The sequence below is a fragment of the Haliaeetus albicilla genome, chromosome 11 (genome assembly GCF_947461875.1).
Source record: "Haliaeetus albicilla chromosome 11, bHalAlb1.1, whole genome shotgun sequence".
Classification (NCBI taxonomy): Eukaryota; Metazoa; Chordata; class Aves; order Accipitriformes; family Accipitridae; genus Haliaeetus; species Haliaeetus albicilla.
In genome coordinates, this window is record NC_091493.1 from 11,863,915 (window position 1) to 11,885,377 (window position 21,463).

The 21,463-nt window shown below is 38.2% G+C and overlaps 1 protein-coding gene across 2 annotated transcripts in view; it reads right to left on the reverse strand.

Annotated features, from left to right (window-relative positions):
* NRG3 (neuregulin 3) overlaps window positions 1–21,463 on the reverse strand; it is a 436,764-nt gene that overhangs the window by 315,304 nt on the left and 99,997 nt on the right. The window lies entirely within an intron of this gene.

Below are 21,463 nucleotides of genomic sequence, written 5' to 3' on the forward strand. Positions count from 1 at the left end.
AAAAATTTACTTACAAATCATTCCTTACCCACTAATAATTTGCTAGTGGAAACCTCCCCAGAGTTAAATTCTAAAAGTTATATGACCTGTTTAGGACACGTTAAAGGTAAGGAAACACTCTACATTACTGAATTCTGTTTTAAGAGAAACATTATGATACTCAAAACACCTTTTCTTTTTCTATGCTCATGCCATCTAGATTACCTTCAGTATCTATCATGCTATCCAGATTACTTTCAGTATCTATCCCGATACATTTCAAAGAAAGTTAATTTGCCTTTGCTACATACCCTCATCCAAGCAAAACAGCAAAGCTAATAGAATGGAATTATAATTTAATAAGCACAATAGAATCTTACAAGAAGGTGTTAATTGGGATATAGATGATCCCATGGCATTATATTATAATCTATATCACAATATTCCTAATGTAAAATGGATTTAAACATAATTTTCTGAACATTTGTCTCCTTGAAAGGCTATGTAGAGATGGCAACAGCAATTAACATTTTATAATATTCTGAATAATAATAATAATAAACATTTTCTAAACTAAGAGATACAGAAAAATCAAAATTGCACATTAATTTTGAAAAGAGAGTTTCACAAGGTAAGAGTTGCATGACTTTTGCAGAATAGGCACATTCATAAAACATGTTTTTAAACCGTTTCCAACCCAGCTATGGTTGGCTGTTACAACAGGTTAATTTGCCATTTTCAGACCACCAAGCCTCTACCGTATTTTTTAGATCAGGTTTTTCATACGTTGGTTGCCCTATACACTCTGCTGAACTTTTTAACTCCGAGGCTCAGCAACTTCAAAGTCAGTCATGTAAACTGCTCCCATGGGAACCTTCGGAAGCTACACTATGATATGTCCTGAATTCACTCAAATGACAACCAGTGATGGGTCACCTCAGCACTAATCCTAAATCACTTAGGTGTATCAAGTGTCCTCAAAATAAGGGTTACGCAAGATGTGGGCACTACACAATCCCACAGAGTTAGGCTGAATTTCTATCGCAACAGATAAACAGCAAGATTCGTATCTGTACACCTGTGGGTGCACACACACACAAAAGGTTGATCCACTTGTGTTAGAAGAGAGGTGTACTTTCTGCAGCGTTTCTAACTATATTTAGAGAATCAAATTTTATTTGATTCATAGAAGCATCAAGGAATGCATGGATCATACCAAAGGCAAATGGACTGGTTTATTTCTAGTCAGCTCTAGTAAGACCCCAAGCCTATGGAAGTGGAATACAGACTTTGGACTGGTTTGGGTTATTTTTCCCTCTACATAGGTGAAATTTTCAGACCTGACTTTCAGAAGTAGTACACATTGCTTCAGGTGGGGAACATTGAAAAAGACAGCCTTATAAAATGGCTAAAACTTCAGCTTTGTACTCATACACTTCTCATGAAAAGGTTGTAAATTTTTCTAGTGATGAGAAAAAATTATAAAAAAAAAATCTATATTATCTATTTTGAAAGAATTATTTCCTGCTTGATTTTCTAAAACCTTTAGTCAGCATATACACTAGTGCTGCATTCTGTATTTCAGTTCTAATCCTTTTTTTCTTTATTTCACATTTAAAAGTACATGCAAATGTAATTTTAGCATTGTAATCAGTGGCTACAAGCATTAGGAAAACAAAGAAGGATTAAATTAACTTACTCCTTCTATGCTTACTTGTATTTTAGCTGTAGACTTTATGTGAAAACACTACTGGGAAATATTTTTCCTTGTAATTTACTTCATGCATTCCGAGATTTATATTTATTTTCAACCCTTACCCATTACATCAAAACACAACAAAGTCAATATTGTCTTGGTGTATCTTACAGTGTCCAAGAAAAATGTTTAGGTGAGGTATTGGGAGTTATGAACTCAGAACCAGCATACTTTAAGGGACAAGGAAGTGTAAAAAATATACAGTCTCTTACAAATACAAACACTCTTCAGTGGGGCTTGATTTTGGGGACCTCACTGGTGTGATGAGAACAAAGGTAGGTAGAAACTACTCTATGGCAAGATAGAACACAGAGGTCACTTAGTCTTGAAGGCACCTTTGTACACAGATTTGCAGCTTTATAGATTAAGACCATAACAAAATAATTCTGGAAATAAAGGGTGTATTTGATTGTCACTAAATAAACAAAAGCAATGCTGAGTGAGTTCTCATCAGGATATAACAAAGAGCAAATAACTCGTTAAAATTTCCTTCCAGCTCTTATTTTTAATGGATTTCAAAAGAGAATCAAAATGAGCATATCCAAAAATAAGTCAAACCTTACTTGGAAGCAGCTTAGAGGTTTCTCACAGACAACATGTGAAAGGTCACAGAAAACCCTTTGCCTCATATTTACTGCAGAATTTGGAGGCTTAAACTACTTACACTGCTTTTTATGAAGCATGTAACATGAAACTTTCACCTAGCTATAGTCTTTAGGCTACACACTGTGATAAGATTGAAGGAAAGGTGGTCTGGATGAAAATCGATTCTTTTTGCTTGCAGCCAGATTTACTAGTGAATGAAAGCTAGAACATATTGACATTTCTGGCAGAAAGTTTAAAAAAAAGCTGAAGAAAATAGAGACTTTCATTCTATTATGAGCTGAGCAGCTGAGGACAGCACATATAGAAACAAGAAATCATTACTAAACCAGAACATAGCGGAAGCAATTCTGAGATATTAATTTTGCACTAGAACAATATTTTCAGTGCAAGTAATCCAAAGTGGGCTTGTTCCTTCCCTCGCTTGAGAAGATGAACAAGACCCTGCAAAATTAATGAAACGAGCTGTAACAGATCAGAGTCTGACACCACATGAAGGAGTTCTATGTAGACTTCGTCATAATTATGTGGAAGCAAGTAACTACACCTGAATCTGCCAAGAAACAGGGCTGATGGTTTTACAGGCTACATTTCTTGAAAACTACAATGTAAATAGAAATTGAATCTTCCTCAGTTAAATAATGTCAGTTCTATTTCTTTTGAACAAATGAGCTCTCTTGCACTACAGGTTATGTGAAGCTATAGGACCAGGTTGTGTACTGAAAAGGCAGCATATTCAACTCTACGAATGTACTACTAATGTAATTGAAAATTCAGCAATACTGCACAGAGTAATTGAATGATGCAAACAGCTTTGGTCTAATATTGCCATTATCTAATATTGCAAACATCAATCTCTGAATCACATATACGGTAGTAAGAGTTATTTTAAGATCATAAAAACAATTAAAATACAATTATAATGAATGTTCAAGTCTTCTAATTTAATTAGCCTACACCTGGTTTTACGACATCAAATTTTTTTTAATGTTTTATATATTAAAAGCAATTATGAATTTACAAGCAATACAGTAGGGGAAAAAAAATCTTTTACCAGGAACAAATTTTATTTGTTTAGGAGTCTTCTTACAGTAACAACACTTACAATGCTTATATTGAGCAACACCTGCCTTTGCCAACTTCTAGGATAGGCACAATCAGTTTTGGCTGATAAGAATGGGAGAGAGATGATGATCATGGAATATTTTGAAAACTGACTACCTGCATTACAAGCCCTCAAACTGAGCACAAAAAAAGTTACAAGCAAAGCTGTAGGGTAAGACGACCTTGACCTAATAAGGACAGAAGAAACAGCTCTGCTTATCAACTCTGACATGGAGGTGAGGGATGACATGGGCACTGAAGAGGAATACATAGGGACAGGCTGCAATGTCCTTTGTGACCAAATGTAATTGAAGGCATAAACTATATCTAGCATTAAAAAATTTCTTTGGTCCAAGAAGGGATTACGTTGGAAAAAGAACAAGGAGATCTAGTGCACATGAACGCAGAAGTGCCTGTGCCTATCTCCAGATCTTCTGTGATGACCCTGGCCATTGCTCAAGCTTTCTCATGGTGCTGTTTTCTTTCGCACCGCTGAGTGACAGGGCCAAAGGCCATTTAACTGTATCTCCCACTTTCAGACACATCTTCTGAGTTATGCCTGTCCACTCTTGCATCTGAGGTGATTCTTCTCTGCACATACACTCTTCAGGCAAACACTGAGCTCTTTGGCGGAACAACTCCATCTCAGTGCCACATCCACTAGCAGCAACTGGGACAAAATGAAACTAGGTGTTCTGTTTGCTTTAACTGTCTTCCTCACCCATGCAATGCAATGCCACATGTGCCCTAGCACGTGGTAAAACACATCCAGGAGACAGCTCAACATGCTTTCCATCCTGCACCAGCTATCTTCCAGGGGCTATTCTTACCTCAGGCAACCTGGATTTTGGCAGGCTGCTTATCCTGTGCCCGGGACAGAAGTGCAAGGTGGTCCCAAGCTGCAGTAGTACTGCCAAAGCACAGTAGGCAATGGGATCCTACTGGAAGGTTCAACCGGCTTCCTTGTTGATGACGTACAATTAAAATTCAAGCTGCAATGGATTTAACAGACACTTAAAACTTAGGCTGCTGAGATCCTCAACACTTTCTTCTTGTCATTTAGTTCTGTTTTAATATAGAAAGTTTCATATAGAGCCTGCCTAGAGTGAATCTGTCACTGAGACATACATTTATGAATCATTTTAAGTGGTATGCTACCAACAGACCACCAGCTGGAGTGGAAAAAAAAATCTTTTGACTTCATGGTAGGGAACAGGTAGTTAAAACTAGAACTCCTAATAAAAGTATTTCCATAAAAATATAAAAAAAGTATTGCACAGCACTTTCAAAAGGCAAAAATCCAGAAGACTTGATTAAAGTCATATAAAAAGATGCCAGTACAACGATTCCAAATTAATGTCCTGGTAAGATAAAGAAAACAACAACAATGTAATAGAAGTACTGTCAAACAAGTAATGACATGTGGCTTTTTTTTCCCAGTATCACTCAAAAAGCATTGTCTTCTATGCCAGTAAACACTAACTACTCATACTTGGGAGCCTAGCCACGGGAGATTTTGCAAAAGCTAACCTCAGGCTTTGAGGCTAGAAGAAATAACTCCTCAATTCCTACTGCTTGAGCAGGCTGTTGGAGATGACAGGTGGCTTCTCCATCAGAGGGAGACAAAGGAGCACATTTCCTCAACTAAAAGGCATGGTCACTATGCAACCCAGAACCAATGACAGGCATTGTCATCAACTGCAAAGGCTTTGAGGAAAACAGGAATGGAAGAATCAACAAGAGGAAAATCTAAGAGGCCAGCGTATTATTTCCCTGATCCCCTTCCTCTCTCCCTCCCTCTATTCTCCCAATAAAACATGCACATTTCAATACTGGAAAGAATTACCTCTACGTGGGTTTCTTTCATCAGTCTGGCACATGCTGTGTGTAAGATAATAAGGAGAATTAATGTTATTTTCCTCCTGCCAGATGTGATCTGGAGTCAGAAACATCTCAGCTACAAATAAGTTCTACCAGCTCTGCAGGAATCCTCTATTTTATTTTTAAGTGACTAAAGTAATCTGAAAATTATTTGCATCCACAAATTTTCAATCACTGAGTGGTTGGAGGCTAATTAAAGAATAATCTTTCCAGCAGGGAAGTATTCACACTTATTTTGCCTTAGCAGGTTCTGCTCACTTAAAGTAATGTTTGCCAATTTGTTCTAACAAAGCATGTTAATAAACGCATGGGTTTTGAAAGAGTAGATCAAAACCCCTTGGAAACAGAAATCCATCCGCTGGTGCACTTACATCCTGATGGCACCAAATAGTTCCAGTTGAAGAGTTGGGACACGTTCAATTTGCCATGCCTACATATAGCCCCGCCCTCCTCCACAACCTTCAGATAAACACAGACCTGAAGATTTTGTACATATGCTTTCTTAGCTTTGTCACAAACATTTTTATTCTTTGAAAACATTCTCTTACTACATATTATTCATTCATATTGGCACAATTTTTGCCTATTTGATTAAAACTCCATGAGAATACTATGCTGTGGTTGTAAGTCACCTGATTTGTCAGAAGAAACAAAAATTCTGACCAAAAAGTATTAACTCCATCTAAGCTTCAGCAGAAACCAGAAGGGGTTGCAAGATCTTTCCCTGTTTGCACTGTCTACCCAAATTCCCACTAAGGTAGCTCAGCCAAGACTTTATCCATTTTCCAGAACATGTGCTTCAGTTCCTTTAATAGCTTCAAAACTTCCTATTCTGAGCAGTTACAACTCTGACTCCCCTCTCACACCAAATCAGAAGAGACATTTAACCTTCACTCTATCATTCCAGTACTCTATGCAGCTCTAGGTACAAGTGCAGTCATATTCTCAGTTTTGAAGATGCTTTTGGTATCTCTAATAGAAATCAATCCAGTTCTTGTCTATTACTTACCTATTTAGACAAAGCAGCTCATAAAGACCAGCTTGTAGTATTCACTGCAATTTTCAGAAGTGATGTTACCACACAGTTCAGCAGGAGTCAAGAAAGCTTGAGACTTCAAAACAAAATTTCCTATAGCAAACAGGATGAAGTGTTCTTTCCCATTGCTGTGCTACACTTCACTCTCTCTCCCTCCAAAACTGGACGGGGGAATATGGGTGAACAACCAACAAACACAATTTCAACATTAAACAGACTTACCAAATAAAAGTTAGTTGCAAACCAGAACATGAACTTTTGGAAAACAAAACCAAAACCAAACAAACAAAAGGAATTTTGGTAGTATTTTGGTGCTTATAAAACGTTGCTGAAGTTTTGATGATATCACTCCATCAAAACTGACCTTTTCCATAAGTATCCTGGGGAAAAAAAAAAAAGTAATCTAAAGTTCTCGTCTAGTTCTGTTGGGTAAATCCTGGACATGGTTTGGCACGGGCACCTCATTTGCCTAGCTCACTTCCGCAAATCTCCAGTTCCTAACACAACAGCCACAGTTTAATTGCGGTAGCATGGAATTTGCTACAGCCACAAAGTTTCTTACCCATGTCTTGGGTGTGCTTTGCCACTATCCACTATACAGAGAGCTTGGAACTACTATGCTAAGTTATTCTTGAAACCTGAGCTAGATTATGTTTGAACTCATACGTGTCAGCATCATAGACAGACCTCAGGATCTCATCAGCCACTGCATTTTAACACCACAAACAGAACTACATTCTCCTACCAAACAAACCAAACAACCCCCCACAGTATAACTTATTACTCTGTAACACCCTTAGACTTCAAAGACACTAACTCAGAAAAGCATTCAATTTTATCTTTTGAGAGATCAGTTCAGAAAGCTTAGTTTCACTATCTGCCCAAGCAAAAGAGCTTTATGTGATCTAAGATGGCATATTCTAATAGGAAAAACTGCCAGAATGATGAACGTTAAAATAAATGAGGAGTGGGACTGAAGTGGCATTAATGTAACACCCCTCATAAATGCAGATCACAAATTATGAGAAGGTTGATCACATTGGGGAATTGAAAGATTTTAAACAAGATAACACTAGTAACATTTAGAAAAAAGAAAATAAATATGTAAATACATGGACAATATTAATAGAGTACAAGGAAAAAATTTGATACTGACAAAAATAGTCTCAGAACATAATGATGACGAGCAGTTGTGTTGTACTTCTCTGAAGTTAAAGCTATTAGTAGCATTAGTAATTGTATTAGAACACCACTTTCAGGTATGATGTCACACTGCATTAATTCTTATAAATGCATATAAGCCATGGCAAAGTCTTGAACCCACACTAGACAAAAGGACATGTGCATTAAGAGCTGAATGGAGTGAATGTCTCAGTGCTTTGGACATATGCCAGAGCTGGTAGATTTGCTATTCTTCCTTTGTAGTGGACCATAAGAAAGTATCTAGAACGCCTCAAATGTTAAGACAGGCACACACTGCAAATATGCACAGATACTGACAAAAGCTTAATGCAACATACCTAGCCAGAATCACCCTGTCTACAAGGAGCAGACTTGCAAATAAGCAGTCATGTCACAAATATTCTCAGGTTGTAATTCAATTAACACTTTCAATAACACAGCTCTTACAAAAGAAAACTCTACATGTACGGGGATATCAATATTAGTCAGGAACCTTATATCAGCACTTTTACAGCTAGAGTCATGCAATGAATGTATCAATCTCCAAGTACTTGCGTCTACTTGATCTCTTGATGTCATTATTTGAATTAAAGATTATACCTGATTATGTAGAAAAAATAATGAATGATCAAAAGGAGTGAAACTGCAGGCAAGTACTTCATATTTCTCAAATTTAGCATGGCATATATTCCAAAGGACTAGAGACAAGAAGATTAATGAATTCACTTTGCATTAATTGCAGTGGGTAGCCTGTAATTCAGTGACTTACTACGCTGCTTGTACCAGCCCCCTGCTACCACACCATATGGCATAAAAACACCGTACTTTTTACCAGTGGCCAAAGAGCAGGTGTCACTGCTTTCACATATGCTTCTTAAGTAATAACTTAAATAGAAATATCTAGCCTATACCAACACAATGAAACTACCTTGGTTTTCATGGATGCTATGTACTAATAGCCAAGCAGTTTAATATAGAGGGACAACCCAAAATTCGAAATGATTTTTAAAATGTCATGGTAGACTACACAGAAACCCTTTAGTGTTTTAAAAACAAAGCAAAAAAAAAAAAGAAAAAATATTGAAAAGTTTCCCATTAGACTCAACAATTCACAGCACAAAGTGAATTCTATTATACAATGGCTTAACACTTTTTTTTTTTTTTCAGTCATTTTAATCATATTCACCACATTTCTATTGAGTTTAGAAAGACATAGAAGTGCCATGGTTCCTACTGTAAAATGAAGAAAAAAAATAGTTTATCTTTTTGCAATATATAGGAAAATAAATCAATGTTAATGAGGCCTAAAGGCTACTGCTTATTTTCTGCTTTACTACAAAAGCCCTTAGAAATTATCAGGTCCCATAAATGACTTAGCTATTCTGCGTCTCTCAAGCATTGCGCTTATAATTTCTTGCCTCCCTTTGGGGTTTAAGTTAAGAATCTGCTCATCACTGATAATGCTTTGCATGTTACAAGCATGAGATTTTGTGAGACAAAATACGCAGACAGTAAAAGCAAATTTCTCTCCCCTTCAGCCTGTATCTCCTCACTGTCTGAAGTTGGTAAGGCTATTTACTCATTCCTTGCTTTTATAAAGAATAAGTTTTGCTTCTCTACTAATTTCCAGGTTCTCATTTAAAAATCAGTAAGACATCAAAAGAAATGAATACATTTTCCTGAAGGTGTGCATAGTTCTTCCAGAGTATGGATCAAAGCTGGAGTAAATTTCTATAAACACTTCTCATTATTTTTGGAGCATCCACCAACTCTTTCAAGCACACTGGGGATTTCAAATTGGCTGGTGGGAGAGTAGATGTCAGTGCATCTAATTTCTATGTTTCACAGGCAAACTTTTTTTTTTTAAATTCAGGTAAATGATTATGCAACAGTAGTCCACCCCCTGCTCCCCATTTTTCAGTTGTAAACCCATACATTGCAAACAGACAATAACCGAAGACACTCAGTTTTGAGCTGATCAGACTGCAGCACAATTAAGTATTTGAAGAGTCTAAATGCAGATCAGTACTTCCCTAACATATATTCCCATAGACTACTGCTCTGCAGCTGCATTCCCATTAGGTGAGGCCACAGAACAGAAAGACATCAATGTGCAGAGGAAAGTTTAACACTCAAAGGGATCAAACTCCAATTAAGATGTCCTTGCAATACTAATTGCACATACGTCAACAGACCAGTGGTCACATTTTATGATCATTCTGAAACGGTGAAAAATATGACAGGTTACTGGAATGATAAGAGTTGTAGATAGGCCATTTTCCTTTTTTTCATTTATAAATAAAGCTAGACACAATATTCTTAATAAACATACTTGCATATACATCCCTTCTACACAGAATCAAAACTAGTCAAGAGAGGAGAGAATGCAGAATAGTCATTTAGGTAAAATTTCTCTGCACAAAAAGCAGGTGCTTTCAGTGGCCCAATTAACTTCTTCAAACGAGGCAGCTGATTGTAACTTCAGAAAGCAATGACAAGTAGCTAACATGAATATCAAAGCATTTTACCGTCTGCCTTGAGAAGACTACAGTGTTAGAGCAGAAGTGACACAGACAAAGACTGATGAAAGATGAATTAATTTTCTTTTGGAACTGAGCAGTTTGGACATTAAAGTATTTGGGCAATTTTACATTAGAAGTCTATTTCAGAACTGGCAGTCTCAGTTCTAACATTTAAGGTCCTTCCTCTGCTTAGTTCAGAAAAATACTTCTACATCAATGTACATAGTATCATTACATAGCCAAAAAGAAAGTTGTAGCAGAACTAGTTAGTTGCTCTTTGCACTGTTATACCACTGTCTCTGGACTTAGAGGGTTTAACCAAATTCTCTCTCATTTTCCAATACAAAATAGGTAGCATATTATAGTCTATTGGTTGAGATTTGCATTCCTTTGCCAACAAGATGAAGGACTGGGTAACACACTAGAATAGAATCAGGTTTGTCACATCTGTGAAAAGAAAAAACCTTATCCTGACCTCAGAAAACTGGCCAGTTCGATTGTACTCCAGGAAACACTACACAAGCTGGCACTAGCAGAGGTTTATAATGTAAGCATAGAAGCTGCAAAAAGGAAGCGGACAAGGCTCTAAATAACAGCCAGGCAGCACAGGCTTTCCACAAAGATGGCCAGCTAAGCAGGGAAGGCGAGAGGCTCCTGCAGTTTCACACCAAAAGCATTGAAAGACAAGTGAAAGGTACCTGGAGAACATGAAATTGCCCACAGCCTTCCGAAGTGAGAAGCTCATCACCTGTTCTCTCATCTCTGCCAGGTCCATGATGCACACATTCTTACGCAAGTTCATTTGTAAGTGGTAATAAAATTCTTGACCTCCTTTTTTGCCAAAGTTCAACTGTAAATATCTGTGTGCTCCATTGTAAGCACTGTGGTGAAATGAAGCCTTACATAGAAGGTAACAATATTCTCACTCCATAAAACCCTATTTTGAAACTATGCTAAAGGAGCTTCTGTAAATGCTTGCAGGCTGCCTATTCTAACCAACTAAAGACAGTACTATTCACACATAATTGCCTAGTTCATTACATCAAATCTTGTAAATATTTTATTACACTGTTTTACAGAAAATGCTCCTTGGATCTGCCAGTGCTGTACATTCTACACCTACTATGCTCAAAAGAGGTGAGTGACATCATCCACAGCTGAGACCATGGTATCAGCAATACAGCAAAAGAGCAAGTAACTACAGAGAATTTATACTGGATAGCTTCTCTGCATGGCAGCAGATTTAAGTATGTCTTGTTCAGGTCTGGGTTATCAGTGGTTCATTCCTTTAGCAGAACCCCCGCCCCACAACAGGAGGTGAAAAAATGGGCAACAGAAATGGCATGAAAGCAGCTATAGCAGGTCAGTTACATAAGCCATACATTTCAGAGAGAAAAATAATATTATTTGGGATTTTGCCTAACTATATTCCAGCACTTCTATTCCACACCGTAGATAATGCCCTTAGCTTACGTGGTCCTGCAGTGTCCTATGGAAAGCAGACAACAAATTAGGGATGGCCCAGAAACACTTAATATTTTTGCATTTGGTTCCAGTCTACTTCACTATAGTATCATGCAGTCAGAATTTATACAAGACTATCCTTCCACACTTCGCTCACAATCTTCCTTCATTATCTGGTCTTCTGCCTCTCTATCCCAGTAAGTCAAAAAGCTATTAAAAATTTATAGCTAAAATGATTAAGGAGGTCCCTTTCTATGTGCACTGAATGATGCAATATATTGGAAAAAGACAAGTATCAGGTTTGATTAAGAACAGTTGACTGCAAAGCTGTGCTTTTGTTACATAGTAATGGTGGCTAAAGGTGGCAAGATTTCAGGTTTCATTCACTTTTACTAACAATTTTCTTGTACTGTTTACACATAAAATACTGCTGTAATTTTTATATAAATGCTTTAAGTATAGAACTGGTCTTTAAAAATTCGTATCTATGCAAAAAGATTAAAGCGAATAAATAGTGATACTTGAAATGAGGACTGAGCTATGAAACTGAAATCAATGATTCAAGCATCTATATTAGTTACAAGCACAACTTTTCAGTTAAGAAATAAGATGCAGCCTTGTAAAGAGAAGTCATACATTAAACCACTAAACCCCTTAAAAGAAAAAAACCAAACATATATATATATATGTTAACTACTCAACCATTACTGCTCACAGGATGAGGAATCTACAAGCAGAAATGCTCTGTTACCTCTTCCCTTATTTCTGGAAAAGACAGTGGTCTTGGGTTTATTAGTTCAATAACATTGGGTACTACAACAAGACCTGGCATATTTAATAAGACAATTTCTGAATATACTGAATAAAAAATCCCATTTTTCTTAGTTGGCATTTAGCCCCTAAAAAACACTGGTATGCTTCCATGAGCCAGTATCCTACCTGTTCTCTTGGGCTAGATTTATCAATTGGAATAATACTTGGGTAAAAAAATTGTTGCTAGCAGAAATATCCAAACAGCATGGCTGGTGGTGGTTGAAAGATTGCACAAGACTTTGGTTTCAGGAGTAGAAAGGCAGAACTCCCAGAACTAAAATCAAGCAAAATCCCAAAGCACACATTCTGTATCACTGCTTGATTATTTCCTTGATTTAAGATCACATTGTCTTGCATTTAGATTTTTATGTTTTTGTGATCATATTTTTAGTATCGCTATTTTCTGTGGCACACAAACCCTGTTTATGGCAGATACTAAGTTTAATTTACTATCACTATGACTGATGGTTCACCTATTACATGTGATCCTTTACCATCACCCAACTGGTGGTGAACAAGACTGAGAAAATTCCTCTACTTTTCTTACAATCTTTCTGTAGCCTTTTCTAAATATGTACCTTGGTAACTAATGGAACAGCCAGTCAACACGTTTACTAGCAAAACACAAGACTGTTAAAGCAGGTTGCAGGAAAACTGAGCTATAGCTGTTAAAAAGAAACTCCCATAAAGTTAGAAGTTCTTGAAAAATTAAAAGGACTTCTTAAGTTGCCATGTCCAGCTGGATGTTATAAGCAGCTATATTCTACATTTAGAGGCTAGGAATAAATGCCCATGTAGTTCCAATTACAGACAGAATTAAAGCGCTTACAATATTCACTGACTTCTGAAGCCAGATCCCCACAGCTTTTAATATAAAACATACGAGAAACACTGTTGAGTAACTCACTTCAGCCCAATTACTTTTGCCTGCATTAATTCTCTGTTGCAGAAACATAGCCTAAACATTCTGCATGTGATATTACAGCAGCTACATGGTAACTGTTATAGTGGTGATAGCAACAGCTAGAGGAGAACAGCAAAATCGCAGTCTGGAAAGTTTAAGTTGAAAATACCACCGAAAGCCTGGATTATGGAAGTCAATAGCCAAACTTATGATTCGATCTTCGCTATCTAAGAAAGATGTTTTGAACTAGGAATATTAACTATCAGAGGTTTTGATGCTGATGTTGTATAATTACAAAACATGAACATTTAGAGACTACCCACTTATTTCACCCAGCACTATATTGTCTTCCTTCTTTAGGATCAGGAACAAGCAGCTCCTTTATCTTCTACAGTCCCTTGTAACAGGCCATTTATATCCACATATATATATATTCTCATAAGAACTTCAGGGTACTTTTATGCCTATTTTAAATAAAGGAAGGATTATTTTAAACAAGAAAAGCATAGGTGCATCTATGAAGCTCAGAAACACATATGCCAAAACCAGCTGAACTCTAGACGAGAGTACAGAGAGTATGCACATAAACTTCAGCAGCATGAGTCAAGTTCCAATCTATTTTAATGAAAAATTGATTTTAAACAAAAAGCCTGACTTGTTCCACTTACTTGGTACTGACAGCTCCAAAAAAATGATGCTTGTTTTCAGTGACAGTAGCCATTGCAGGTTTTTTTTAATTAATGCAAGACAAAGTTGGATGCCTCTTCTCACGCACACCTTTGTGTCCAAGCTGTCAGCTAAGCAGTTCACTTGTTCTCCACTTACCAGAGGAAACTATCTCAAAGTCATTCTAGTACGAACTACCACTTAAGCACAGGCCAAGTGCTAGAGAACACCATTCATTTCATAAAGGTAGTATCTCAGATTTCAATCTAAATCAGTATTGACATGCAATCTATGTACAGCAGCTTGGTCTGAAAACATCTCTCGAATCAAACAAAATGGTACCCATTTTCAGGAAAAGTGCATGTTAGTATCAAGTTCACTGCTAGTTCCTCATGATGTCCAAAGACAGGCATGCATTCTACAGAATGTGCTCAATAGCACAGATACTACATTAGATTACGATTAAATCTCTCCATCATAAACAAGAAGTAACATTAACAGGTACTTGTTAGCACTGAATCATGTCTCTTTATTGCAATGTTCCTCTTTATTGCAATATAGTTTTAATTAGCGTTTACCAGACAGGCCTGTGAGATCTAGTGAAGCATGGGACACACAAGATGGGTTAAGGCATCCATTTCTGTCTATTTAATAATCATGGTGATATACTGAACACTATGCAAGATATTAGACACATTCATTAGGGTATTATCTTTGCTCTCTAGGAGGGATTTTATTTTTTCATATTACTTAAATATAGGCTGTAGAGTTAACCAATTTTAAATACTCATAAAAACAGGGAAGCTTAAGTTTAATCTGTGTTTGCATTTCATAAACTTACACTGTTTGAGAAACTCCAAACTTTAGATATAACCCATGCTTTTCATTCATGCTCTCTGTCCTTGCTTGATCCCCCCAAATCTCCCCCAAACCAGCTAGTAAACTATTTTTCTACTTGTCCAACTAAGAGGGGGTGCAGAGGGGGTGGTAAATCACTATATATCTGCATTTCATATGTAAACTTTGAATCCCAGGAAGGGAATACATGAATGCCAGTAGTTTTCCGTCACTGCAGAGCAGACAATAAAAGCAGAGCTTATAAAGTCTTCTTCTGGTAGGAGAGGCTCCATAATCTATTTGCAGCGGTAATTTGATTTAGCCAACCTCAAATGAAACAAGAAGCAGAGAAGAAATTGCAGCTCAGAAATGTTTTTCTCCAAGTGCTTCCCAGGATTACTGTGTTTTGACTACCCTTGCTGAAGATTGTACCTTACGTTATAAGCTACCCCTTACTTTGCAAGTTTGATTCCCTATAACCATTCCAATTACTCATTTTCCCTCACTTGTCAGGTATCACATAAGAGTGCCGGATAGAGCAGGAAAAAAAAAAAAAAAAAAAAAAAGAAGAGAGGACATAGGGAAATTCAGTTTGTAAAACCTACTTTCACAAAATGTGAACCTTAGTATAGCATTGTATCAGCCACACTTCAAGATTTTCTCATTCATTTAGAAGCTTTTAATGTGTTTTCAAAAATAGTTTATAAAGAACATTTATAAAAATACCTTCTTGATTAATTTTTCTGCTTCTTCCCTCAAGTCATGCATATTTTTATGGTAGACTATTCACAGTAGAAAATCTTGAATCACATAGTGGAGTGATTCTTGTATTACGAAAGCTTTTCTGGATTCAAGTTGTCAGTTAAGCAAAATAAATTTTAAATTCACACTCCGATGAAGGAAAAAAAATCAAATAACTTGGTTGAGCCTCATATTTTTCTCTACAAGCAAGGGTAATTTGTTCTGCTCTGGATTAAAAGCATACCTGAGAAATTTTCACATCTGAGCAAGCTACCTTGAGAAGAAAAGTGGAAGGACACAAACTTCTTACAGGGAAACGTAAACACATTTTCTTTTCTCTCTAAAACCAAAAAACATTGGAACCTTACTGGCTTTGTACAAAGTGTAACTTTTCTCGAGCATTCAATTCCAGCGAGGATATGATTTTATCCCTGCGACACAGCTCTTTGTGTAGAAATGGCCATTTTTAAGACTCAGAAAAAGCAGCAGAGATTAAACTGCAGCTCAAAAATAAAACGTGTATCTGCTTCCCAGGATTACTCCAAGTATCTTAGCTGAGGGTTGTACATGGCTCAAAAACTAGCCCTTAATTTGCAAGCTTGATCCAAGCCTTTCCATTTATTTCTTTTTCCCAACTTCCGGGTAACAGTTGACAAAATTGTATCCCTGATCCACATACAAAAGAGTTTTCTCTTAATGTGAATTACATAAAGTTACATTTCCAACGTGTTAAAAAGCTATGCTGAATCTGAAAGTGAACAGCTTTATCCATTGCCACAGAAGGTGGTACATATGCTTCTGATCACATAAGGCGACAGTGGTCACACACCTCTACATTCACAGATCGTATTTAAACTGAGGCACAATGCGGCTGGGCAGAAGTTAGAGTGTCCCAGAGATGGAAGACTCTTGTGCGTGAAAGTTAAAGCAGCTGCATAGCTTTCACCAATAACACATAGAGATTCAAGCTCTGTTCAGTAAATCTCTTCACCGCTTCAGATACTGTGAAGAGGGGTACTGTGGTAATATTTTATGAAGAAATCAACACAATAAAGAGATTAAGATATTTTCCTAGCAGTTTACTAGGTTTTACACATATCAACACCCACTACTTTCTGTATTTTATAAACATCGATATTTACCCAGCATCATGAGAATAATTCAGTGTTAGTGATCTCATGAGCTGCATTTAGTTGATGTTACCCAAGTTATAATAAACCCTCTACAGCATCACCTGGCAGGACATACTAGGTCCTGAATTTTCCTAACCTGTTATCAAAGGTAACTCTGCAGTTATGCAGCATACCTTTAGTCAAATTTGACATTTTAACAAGTTGTCTGCTACAAGCACGTAACGCTAGAGCAACAGGACTAGTAAGAAGGCAGAACACAACCATCAGCCTTCATTACACTTAAAGCATGGGTAGCAAAGCCAGAGGTGGCAACTTCCTCTACCGAGACACAGCACACAGATACCCGTGGTAAGTTTTCTCCTTACTGCTAGTATCAGGGACTACAGTTTGTTTCTGGGACAATCCACAGGTTTTAAATAGCAATGGATTATGTGACTTGCACCAAATACTTGCTTTTCCCCGCTACCATCTCTCTTGCACTGTAACCCCCTCCAGGCACAGGACCATGTTCACATTTACCACATTACATATAAGGAATCAACACCTACTGCCATTACCACAACAATTCATCCAGACCCCACTTCAGCATAAAAGATCTGCAAGGGAAGAAGGTTGAAGGACAAAGTGTCATTAAATGTAGCCTGTGGGTCACTGCATGAGTGCAGCTACTACAAGGGAATAAATGACAATACCACAACACAAAACAACCCTTACTTAGAACAAGGTCAACAGGCTGCTCTTCCTTCACGCCCAAATCGCAACGTAAGCCTCTCCCAGGGCTGCTGCAATAGCTCTACCACCACCAGTAGTCTCATACATCTTTTTAAATCAGCAGGTTCATCTCTCTGAGGGTGAAAGATATCTCCAAATCCACAAGTCACGTTGCGTATCCTGAACCTCTCCCTAGGTCAGGACTCCAGGTCACCAACGCCCTTAGTCATCCAAGTTTTATTTTTTCCTTAAGAAAAGCCAAAAGCCAAGCCCCCCCCCCCACACACATACACTCTCCCTACAGCAGTGCTCCCAGCCTGCCCCGTGCTGTGCTCCCAGGTGTTCCCAGTCTCCTCCTTCTGCACAGCCCTGGCAGGGCTGCTCCCAAAGCACAGGTGAGGCTGGTCAGCAGCTTGGCCATAAGTCAAATTGGTAAAAGGTGGTAATCAACAAATTCACCTGGGCTGTTTTGGCAGCGTGTATAGCAGGCCTCCCTCTAGAACTGTTCAAATACTTAAACACACCACTAGCACGCCTGGGTGGCAAGGTCAGTAATCTACTGAGACTACAGCACTGGCTATCAGGGTGCAGAGGAGAAAATGCTTTCCTCGTGAAGACAAGGATTTTAATTTTGAATAGGCAACATATCCTTGAAGGTCACACACTGCAGTTACAGTGCAAACAGGAAGAAAACATAATATATCTGCACAATAATATTTTATTAATGATCTTAACTGAGACACATCAAAGCCTTCTTTCATAGAGGCTTAGTATATCCTTACACACCTAAGCAGGCAGGAAAAGCTGCCTCTGTGCGGAGAAGGTATTAGATATGCTCAGCCCTCTTTCACTGAAAAATAAAATGGCTCATCTCACTAGACATCATGGAGAAGAAACTAGAGAGCAAAACTTTGGTAAGTCTCACTGATTGTTTGTCTTTTCAGCAAATTTTAGATGTAGAAACAACTCCCTGAAGAAAAGACCTGTTCAGAGCAGAAGTCTAGGAAACAAGAACCAGCAAGAACCTATCTTCTTACTTTTGTGATTAATCATCCCTGTGAGTGATGCAGAGAGTCTGCTGTGGCTGAAGACTTCAGGGCAGGTTATTCGTACACAGCAGCATCCTCACTGGCTGGGGAGAACAGAGCAGTTCTGACCATTTCCTATCTACTGCACTCCTAATTAGAGATAACCGCACTGGCTGCATGGGATTCACTCATAGCAAATAAATAAAGTTAATAAATAAAACCATGATATAAATCAATAAATAAAAAGAATACATTCAGACCCAGCTGTGGATGATTCAGTATACAATTTTACAAATACCTAAAACATTTTCATCAAAACAAACAATTTAAATATAAGCTTACATTTTAAATCATATGAGTCCACTACAACTATGAAGTTGGGGATAAATTTCAACAGAATATTGCACCTATAGGCACCATTTCTTTTTTTCTTTATTATTAATCAATTAACAAAGTTAATCTATTCCTTGCCTCTGTATTCATTCCCATAAATTTAAATTATATATTTAAGATACTCTTGCTCATCAGAAACAAGCAGGATTAAAAGATTCTTACTGCAGATAAACCAACATGAAGTTCAAACAAATGATCATTTTTATAAATATTGTGGGGTTTTTTTAAATTTATATACAAATATTTGTCCAAAGAAAATAGATTAAACCCAAATCTCACTTAGATTTTCTGACATTATGGAGATTGCCATCCAAAAGTTCATTACAAAACCTGCCTATTCTCCCAGCAGATTTTATTAATGGCTAGGTATAGCTCTGGCATATGCTCTGTTATGGATGAATCTGAAAAAATACTCCCACACAGCACTGTAGGAATTAGCATAAAAAAGGCCTGCCTAACAGTAACTTCTTCCATGGGAAAGAGGCATTGCATGTAACTGCAATGTTTCTTAACAACATACAGCTTTATATCATATTTACTTGCGCTTGCATCAATTATTAAGCAAAATTTTCACAGAGAGTTTATCCATCAAAGTAGAAAAGCCTCCAATCAAACTCATGAAGCCAGCTGTATATTCAAGCAGAGATTTCCTTGCTGCAGACAGAAGTTTGTCATTTAAATACAAGCTTTGGCATAAGCAATCTTTATGAGCTAAGACATGACAGGGACCAGAACAAAATGTGGACTATCCTGTAGTACAAAACAGTTTTCATTTAACTTCAGCTTTCAAAGCCCCAAACTCAAGCCCCACCAGATAGAGGTGGGGTGAAGAAGAAGTCTCCATCATGCTCAGGTTATTAAAAGGAGCAGCACAGAACTCTTTGGCAGAGGCTTCCTCAACACTCATGAGATTATGTAAAAATTACTGGTGGTTTTAAGGGTAAAACGGCCTGATTGTTTTCCATATTTTCAGAAAAACAAAGCTGCAAATGCACAATAATGTTTTGTTGGATTTGCACATGAAAGTAAAAAAGATAAAACCATTCCTGAGCCTTCACATTACTGTTCTGACCTGCCTGATCTCACAAATCATACTATCTTCAAGTATGTTTAGAATGACATTTTTTTCCCCACTGCGTATCATGTATTTTACAGAGTATATCTGGGGACTTTAACGCTATTACACCCTTCAATCCTTTAAAAAACAGGATGAATTACTTTTTAAAGTTCCAGTAAAGGACATTTTTGGCCCACTCCGCAAAAGAACTTGCTTCCTGCTTCCCAGTTCAAATTACCAGATTGTACCACCAACCACAGGACAGAGAAGGTTGGAAGCACAAGCAAAACCAGTATAAAAAATAAAGATAGGAGGACTTTCTTTAAGATACTACCCTAGTAATGGATCTGTTTGGCTCTGTAAACTTGTGAGTTGCTTACAGGAAATTCTGCCACTGAGTTTGCTGGTGTAAGGGATTTCATTTTTATTCAGCTAGAACTAAATCTGGCCACTATTGTAAGGGACAACAAAAACTGTTTTTTACAAATATGTTAACAGTAAAAAGAATCCCAAGGAGAATATCTATCCTTTAACGGATACAGAAGGGAATGTAGCCACCAGAGATGAGGAAAAGGCTGAGGTACTTAATGCGTTCTTTGCCTCATTCCTTAATAGGGAGACCAGTTATCCCCAAGGTACTCCGCCCCCTGAGCTGGAAGGTGAGGACAAAGAGCAGAGTATACCCCCCTTAATCCAGGAGGAAATAGTTAGTGACCTGCTATGCCATCTGGACACTCACAAATCTATGGGACCCAATGGGATCCATCCAAGAGTTCGGAGGGAACTGGCAGAGGTCCTTGCCAAGCCACTCTCCATCATCTATCAGAGATCCTGGTCAATGGGGGAGGTCCCAGAGGACTGGAGGCTTGCCAGTGTGACTCCCATTTACAGGAAGGGTCAGAGGGAGGATCCAGGGAACTACGAGCCTGTCAGCCTGACCTCGGTACTGGGGAAGATTATGGAACAGTTTGTCTTGAGAGAACTCACATGGCAAGTCCAGGATAAGAAGGGGATCAGGCCCAGTCAGCATGGGTTTATGAAAGACAGGTCCTGCTTGACCAACCTGATCTCCCTCTGCGACAAGGTGACCCACCTAGTGGATGAGGGAAAGGCTGTGGATGTTGTCTACCTTGACTTCAGCAAGGCCTTTGACACTGTCTCTCATGGCATACTCCTTGAGAAACTGGTGTCTCATGGCCTGGATAAGTGTACTCTTCACTGGGTGAAAAACTGGCTGGATGGACGAGCCCAGAGGGTTGTGGTGAATGGGATGAAATCCAGTCGGCGGTGGGTCACAAGTGGTGTTCCTCAGGGCTCGGTGTTGGGCCCTGTTCTGTTTAATATCGTTATCAATTATTTGGATGAGGGGACTGAGTGCACCCTCAGCAAGTTCACAGACAACACCAAGTTGGGAGGCAGGGTCGATCTGCTTGAGGGTAGGGAGGCTCTACAGAGAGATCTGGACAGGCTGGATCGGTGGAACGAGGCCAATCGTATGAAGTTCAACAAGGCCAAGTGCCGGGTCCTGCACTTTGGTCACGGCAACCCCATGCAGTGCTACAGGCTTGGGGAAGAGTGGCTGGAAAGCTGCCCAGCAGAGAAAGACCTGGGGGTGCTGGTTGACAGCCGGATGAATATGAGCCAGCAGTGGGC